At 35.2% G+C, this 7,905-nt stretch overlaps 1 pseudogene; it reads right to left on the bottom strand.

Moving 5' to 3' along the window:
* Positions 1-1,376: 1,376 nt before the first annotated feature.
* LOC149529693 (5S ribosomal RNA) lies at positions 1,377-1,495 on the bottom strand (annotated as a pseudogene).
* Positions 1,496-7,905: the final 6,410 nt, after the last annotated feature.

Genomic DNA, 7,905 nt, shown 5'->3' with positions numbered 1-7,905 from the left:
GTCACCCATCGCAGTACTACTCTCAAGTGGACTTAACCATAGAGTTGTGATGTGATCTGGTGCACAAATGCTAGTATCATCACATCCAACATCTAACTCTTGTGACCTGAGCATAGTGCATGCACCTTATTGAGCACTCAAAACACACGAGCAAGTAAAGACCACTCCAACATAAAGAACACACCTCATCTGACACTTAGAAGGCACTGATAGGAATAAAGGCATGAGTTTCTATACAAACACCTTCTCCTAATGAATCCAAACATGAGTTTCTAAAATATATACTTCTCCTAATGAAGCCACATGGAAATTTTTGATAAAAATGGAGATGTGGGTCAAAATTTATGACCCTCAAAAGTTCTTGAATCAATTTCCCAATCTTATAAGCTTTTTGTCATTGTAAGAATCAATTATTATGTCAACTGTTTTATCTATATGGAAAATACTTTATTGAGGAACACCATTTTATGGTCATGTTTAGTATTTCTTATCTAGCACTCAGAATGCATCTCATTGAGCACTTGAAATGAACAAGCAAGTAAAAAGTACTTCAACATTAAGAATGTGCCTCATCTAGCACTCAAAAGAAGCCAACAAGAACAAAGACACAAGTGCCTATCAAGGGTTGGGAATGAATCATTGAATTTTTCCTATTGCATGGTGGGAGCAATAGCTTTGTTATAGCTAGAAGGCAAGAAGTAGGCTTAAGGAAAAGAAATGGACTTAGATTAGGGTACAAAAAAGAGAATGGAGAAGCGTGATTGAAATGGGCCTTGAGAAAAAAATGGTAGTTTATATATAATAATGACAAAAATAGAGGCTAAAAATTAAGAAAAGGGTGAAACACTAGGGCTTCATGGGAGCTCACTCATCACAGTACTACTCTGGTCCAAGCATGCTTAACTAAAGAGTTTTGATGGGATCTGGTGCACTAGCACTAGTATGATCACACCCAACATTAAAGCCTCTTGCCCTAATGTTAGCACATGCATTGGAATGCATGTTAACTAGGATGCACCTTATCTAGAATTTAGAACATGCCTTGTCAGGCACTATCAATGCACAAGGAAGTAAAAATAGCACTACAATTAGGAATGTGCCTTATCTGATACTTGGAAGGTAGCACTAGGAAGATGACCACAAATGTCCATCTAGCACTCAAAGTGTGTGGCTAACTTTTTAAAATTGCAAGTTAGAGATGCCACTTTCGCACACTCACAAGATGAGAAATAGACTCAAGGGACTTGAGGATAGAATCAACTTTTGGGATGGAAATTATGGAGCAAAACCTAAAGGGATGATGCATGATTGAAAAATGGTTTTGAGAAACAAAACACTAGCATAAGTAATATAGTGCCCAGACCAAAGATTGAAAAAGGGTGCAACACTAGGACTTCCCAGGATTTCACCCGTCCTAGTACTGCTTCAGCCAAAGCACACTTAACTATGGAGTTCTGATGGGATCCAGTGCACTAATGATAGTATGGTCGCACCCAACATCTAAATCTTGTGCCTTAAGCTTAGTGCATGCATTGTAATGCACCTTATAGAGCACTCAAAATGCACCTTATGGAGCACTCAAAATTCACCTTATCAAGAACTCAAAATGCATGGGCAATTAAAGAGCACTCCAACATTAAGAATACACCTCATCTGACACTTAGAAGGCACCAATAGGAAGAAAGGCACAAGTTTCTATACAAACATCTCCTAGTGAAGCCAAACATGAGTTTCTAAAAATAGCTTCTCCTAATGAAGCCACATGGAAAATTTTGAGAATATCAAAGATATGGGTCAAAAGTTTTGACCCTTGGAAGTTCTTGAATCAATTTCCAATCTTATAAGCTTTTTGTCATTATAAGAATCAATTATTATATCAATGGTTTTAGCCATATGGAGAATAATTTTTTGAGGAACATCATTCTATGGTCATGTTTTGTATCTCTTATCTAGCACTCAAAATAAACAAGCAAGTAAAAAGCACTACAACATTAAGAATGTGCCTCATCTAGCACTCAAAAGGCACCAACAAGAAGAATGACACTAGTGCATATCTATGGCTGGTAATGAGTCATTGACTTTTAGCTATTACAAGGTTGGGGTAGTAGCTCCATTACACCTGGGAGATGAGAATTAGGCTTGGGGACCTGATATGGACTTAAATTAGGGTATGAAACAAAGATTGGGGAAGTGTGATTGAAAATGGGCCTTGAAAACCAAAATGGTAGTGTGAATATAACAATGACAGAATTAGAGGCTCTAAAATGTAAGGAAAGGGTGTAACATCGAGGCTTCCTAGGAGGTCACCCATCCCAATACTACTCTAGCCAAAGCATGCTTAACTATAGAATTCTAATGGGATCTGTTCCACTAACATTGGTATGATCTTACCCAACATGAAACCCCCTTTCCTTAACCTTAGCACATGCATTAGAATTCATGCTATCTAGGATGCACCTTATCTAGCACTCAGAACATGCCTCTTAAGGTACTATCAACACATAGGGAAGTAAAAAAAGCTCCAAAATTTGGAATGTACCATATCTAGTACTCAAAAGTCAGTGTTAGGAAGACAAGAAATAGACTCAAGGGACCCAAAATGGACACAAAGATGGAATAGAGTTTCGAGAAGGAAAATGACAAGCAAGAACAAAAGGGAGGATGCATGATTTAAAAGTAGTTCCAAGAAATGAAACTCTAGTGTAAGTAATACAATGCCTAGACCAAAGACTAAAAAAGGGTGCAACACCAAAACTTTGGGAGGTCACCCATCCTAGTAGTATTCTGACCCAAGTGTGCTTAACTACAGAGTTCTGATAGGATTTGGTGTACTAACGCTGGTATGATCACACCCAACATCAAATTCTTAACCCTGAGCTTAGTGAATGCAATATAATGCACTCCATCTAGGATGCACCTTATCAAGCACTCAAAATAAACCCTATTCAGCACTCAAAATGTATGACCTAGTAAAGAGAACTTTGGCATTAAGAACACACCTCATCTAACACTCAAAAGGTACCAATAGAAAGAAAGGTGTGAGTTTCTATACATATAACATCTCCTAATGAAGCCATACATGAGTTTCTAAAAAAAAATTCTCCTAATGAAGCCACATGGAAAATTTTGTGAAGAATGGAGGTGCAGGTCAAAAGTTACGACCCTCAAAAGTTCTTGAATCAATTTTGAAATTGTATAAGATTTTTGTCATTATAAGAAACAATTATTATATCAATAGTTTCAGCCATATGGAGAATACTTTTTTGAGGAATGTCATTTTATGGTCATGTTTAGTATCACTTATCTAGAACTCAGAAGGTGTCAATAAGAAGAAAGACACAAGTGCCTATCTAGGGTTGGGAATGAGTCATTGAATTTTTACTATTGTAAGGTTGGGGTAGCAACTTTGTTACACCCAGGAGATGACAAGTAGGCTTAGAGACCCGAAAAGGACTTAAATTGGGGTATAGAATAGAGAATGGTGAAGCACGATTTAAAATAGGCCTTGAGAACCAAAATGATAGTGTGAATATAATAGTTATAGAACCAGAGGCTCTAAAAAGTAAGAAAATGGTGCAACACTAGGGTTTCCTAGGAGGTCACCCATTCCATTACTACTTTGGCCCAAGTGTGTTTAACTGTAGAGTTTTGATGGGATCCGATGCACTAACATAGGTATGATCACACACAACATCAAACTCTCTTGTCCTGACCTTAGCACATGCATTAGAATGCATGTTATCTAGGATTCACCTTATCTAGCCCTTAGATCATGCCTTATAAGGCACTATCACTTGACAAGGAAGTAAAAAGAGCTCTAGAATTAGGAATGTTCCTTTTTTGGTACTCAGAGGGTAGTGTTAGGAAGACAAGCACAAATTTCCATGCAACACTCAAAGTGCATTATTAAATTTTTAATGTTATAAGTTAGAGATGCCATTTTCCAACATGCACAAGACAAGCAATAGAATTAGAGGACTTGAAATGGACTCAAAGATGGAATAAGGTTATGAGATGAAAAATGGTGAGAAAGACCAAAAGGGAGGATGCATGATTGAAAAAATGTTCCAAGAAATAAAACTCCATCGTAGGTAATATGATTCCTAGAATGAAGACCAAAAAAGGATGCAACATCAAGACTATTGGGAGATCACCCATCCAAGTACTACTCTAGCCCAAGTGCACTTAACTATGGAGTTCTGATGGGATATGGTACACTAGCATCAATATGATCACACCAAACATCAAATTCTTGCACCCTGAGCTTAGTGCATGCATTGTAATGCACCTCATCCAAGACACACCTTATCGAGAACTATGGCATTAAGAACACACCTCATCCATCACTCAAAAGGCATGAATAGTAAGAAAGGTGTGAGGTTCTATACAAACAAATTTTCCTAATGAAGCCAAACATGAGTTTCTAAAAGTACAAGTTCTCTTAATGAACCCACGTGGAAAATTTTGATAAGAATAGAGATGTAGGTTAAAAGTTACATCCCTCAAATGTTCTTGAATTAATTTCCCAATTTTATAAGCTTTTCATCATTATAATAATAAATTATTATATCAACAGTTTCAGCCATATGGAGAATACTTTTTTGAGGAATGCCATTTTATGGTCATGTTTAGTATCTGATGAGCCTCTAAAAGGCCATTATTTTGAGAACATTTTATCTTGTTTTTAGACAATTCTCTCACATAAAAATTTTATGACTCTATGGTTTAAGCAAAGGAACTTATGTTTTTATAAATATATTATCTATATGTTAAGATATGAAGCTTGAAATATAGATAGTTTAGATATGTTGATTTTGCTTGAATATATGGATTTCTATGGTATAGTGAAGGAATATTACAAGCTAATAAATGTTTCCTCATCTATACTATGTTTGGGTAGATTCCTTCCTATAGCCATAGGATTTGCAAAGAGTGATAGTTTGAACATTATGCCTTTTCTAACATTGATGATGGAATAAATGTATATTTATGTGGAATTTGTTGTGTTCAATGTTTTGTAGGTACTTGCCACACATATGAAAACTCAAAATTTCAATTCTAAGTCAAAGCCAACTAGATTGATGAATCACCACAACAAGTAGATTATTGAGTGATTTTTTTTATCACTGCGCATGAATATAGCTCCCTTAGCCTGCTATATTCTTGGAGGAGTTAAATTTTAGTTAATGATATTTTTGTTGTAAACTTTATGAATTTGTAATTGATCCTCATTGATGGAGTGATCATAGAAGTAGGGTGTTGTTGTATTTTTCCTTTAAATAATGCATGTTGTAGCTTTGAAAAAAAATTTTGCGAGAAGAAAGATAGAATAGATTGTTTCTTCATAATAGCAGTGTATAATCATGCTTTTAATTAGATGTAATCTCTTGTTATGAAGGAATAGAATAAAAAGTTTAAGTTTCCATCTTTTGTCTTGATCATCTTTTATGTTCACTCATCCAAGGGGCCCCGCTTGGTGAGTGAATTGCTTTGTTAGAGTAGATTTCATTTCCTTGTTTATTTCTTTGCAAAGTAAACTTGTGTTTTTACTACAACCATTGATAACATAATCATTGAATGGTTCATGTAGCATAGATTCATAGATATATTTATTGTTTGTAGTAATACTCTAAGCTTTAAGATAAGATCTCTTTTTAGTTGCTGGCATAGTTTCCTTCAATATTCCTCTTCCATTTTAGTTGTGATGACTTAAAGAGGAATCAAAGCATATACTTTTCAACCACCCTCTTAAGCTTATGCTCCCAAATTAACAAAATAAAATGAAGTTAGTGTTATTATTAGGAAAACACATGATTCGGTCTAATCATGGAGTCAATGTGAAAGGATTTCCAATCATTTGTTACTAAGGTATTTAGCTAACCGACCATTTTTGGCATCATTTCTTGGGGAGGCACCAATCTAATTCAACCTTGAAGTCATTATGTTAGTTTAGATTTTTCATTATTTTGCATGCATAGAAAAAGAGACCTCCTTGGGAGATTTCTTCCCCATAATATTCAAGAAGACAATTTTAATCCTAAACCTAAAGAACCTTATAGCAAGAACAAAGAAGATTCTTTTGAAAATTCATTCACTACTGCTCGAGAATGAATACCCTCATCCTCTGATGAATCCTTGCATCTAAATGATATCTAACTTGAACTTGAATGCCAATATAATCCACTTTCTCTTGTCATCTTTCAACTAAAACTATGAGTACCACCTCTAGGAATGGCTCAGCCACAGCCTCAACCAACATTTCCTTATTATTCCTCCTTAGCAAGGTAACCAAATTTTGAAGAACATACCTACTACTACACTTCCCAAGTTTTATGGCCTGATCACTAAAGACCTTGAAACCTTTCTCTTTGAGTTTGACATACTATGTAGAAGTTATAACTATAAAATTGATGTCCAAAAATTGATGTTGATTCCTTCTACCCTCAAAGAAGCTTCTCTAAGATGGTTAATGGGGTTGGTTGCCAATGCTATAGAAAATTGGCCTGCAATGAGAAACTTGTTTCTCACAAAGTATAAAGAATACTACATGGGATGATATTTGAAAGGGAATGCCGTTTTCAAGATGTCACAAAAGGATGATGAAACCTTGGAAGATTATGTTTCTTGGTTCATGCTTAACCTATAGTGTAATACACAACATCAATTGAAAGAGGAATCAAAGAAACATCTTTTTCTAAGAGGTGTAAATGATGGAATCATTGAAGCTCTAGACCTTATGATAGGAGGAGATATCACTCAAAAGACTTGGACTAATATATAGAGTATATTCTTGAATTATTCTATAGCTACTATGAAGAAAGGTAGGGGCTTAGAGATCTACCACATAAGTCCAATAGTAGTTCAAGAGTATCCAAGATGGAATTTTCTAATTTTTTGTTAGACTTCAAGCAAGATATCATTAATGATGTAACCACTCAGCTAGACAACATACAAGTCAAAAGAAAGAAATATGAAGTGGATGCCATGTTGATTGAATCCTTTCCACATTGTAGAGAAAAGAAAAAGCACTGTAGATGTAAGTCTGTTGCAAGTGTGGAGACAAAACCAATGCTAACCAAGTTCAAAGCCATTGATGAAAATGGAGAGGGATTTTATTTCACTCAAAGAAGGCCATGGGATCAAAGAAAAGGTATGCCACAAGATCCTCTTCAAAGTTATAATAACAATAATCAATGGAAAAATTTTCAAAATACTACTTTTAGTGGAAATGATAGTTGGCAACAACCTTAGCAAGGTTGGCAACAAATTGAGCAAGGTTGGTAGCAACCTCATAATTGGAATACCTAATCTATTGCTACCACTTTAACAACAAGATCTACTACCTCCTCTTGTAGCCACTAATACTCCTAAGAAAACCCAACTACCAGTTCAACCTAATCCTAATCTGAACAATACTAAATAATAGGCTCAACAAAAAAGCTATGGCATCTCATTGAATGATATTCACTTAAGGTTAGGCACCACTCTTCTTGCACCCAAAAATTATGTAATAACTAAAGTTGAAGATCATATAACTAAGCATACAAATTATTCAAATTAGTAGATCTCCCCTATATCCAAAGAACCTCCATTTCCCTATAAGTTAATAAAACAAAGCCAATCTACAGAGAACCATGCAATCATTGATTTTCTTAATCAGCTAAAGCAGATGATAGTAAAAATACCATTGCTAGCTTCTATTAAGAAAGTCCCTACCTATACTAAAGCTATTAAAGAAGCATGCATTAAGCAATCAAGAAGGAAGAAGAAAGATCCAAAAACCATTCATGTCCTAGTAGAATTGTTTGACTTAATGCTAGAGAAATTGACTATACCTAAATAAATACTCTGACCTTGGGAGTTCTATAGTTATAGTCACTATTCATTTGATCCAAGTTCAAAATG

Source organism: Cupressus sempervirens, chromosome 11 (assembly GCF_028749045.1).
Source record: "Cupressus sempervirens isolate cs-2001-9-10 chromosome 11, ASM2874904v1, whole genome shotgun sequence".
Taxonomy (NCBI): Eukaryota; Viridiplantae; Streptophyta; class Pinopsida; order Cupressales; family Cupressaceae; genus Cupressus; species Cupressus sempervirens.
Note: the sequence above shows the minus strand (reverse complement) of the source record. Positions and strands in the feature narration are given on the sequence as shown.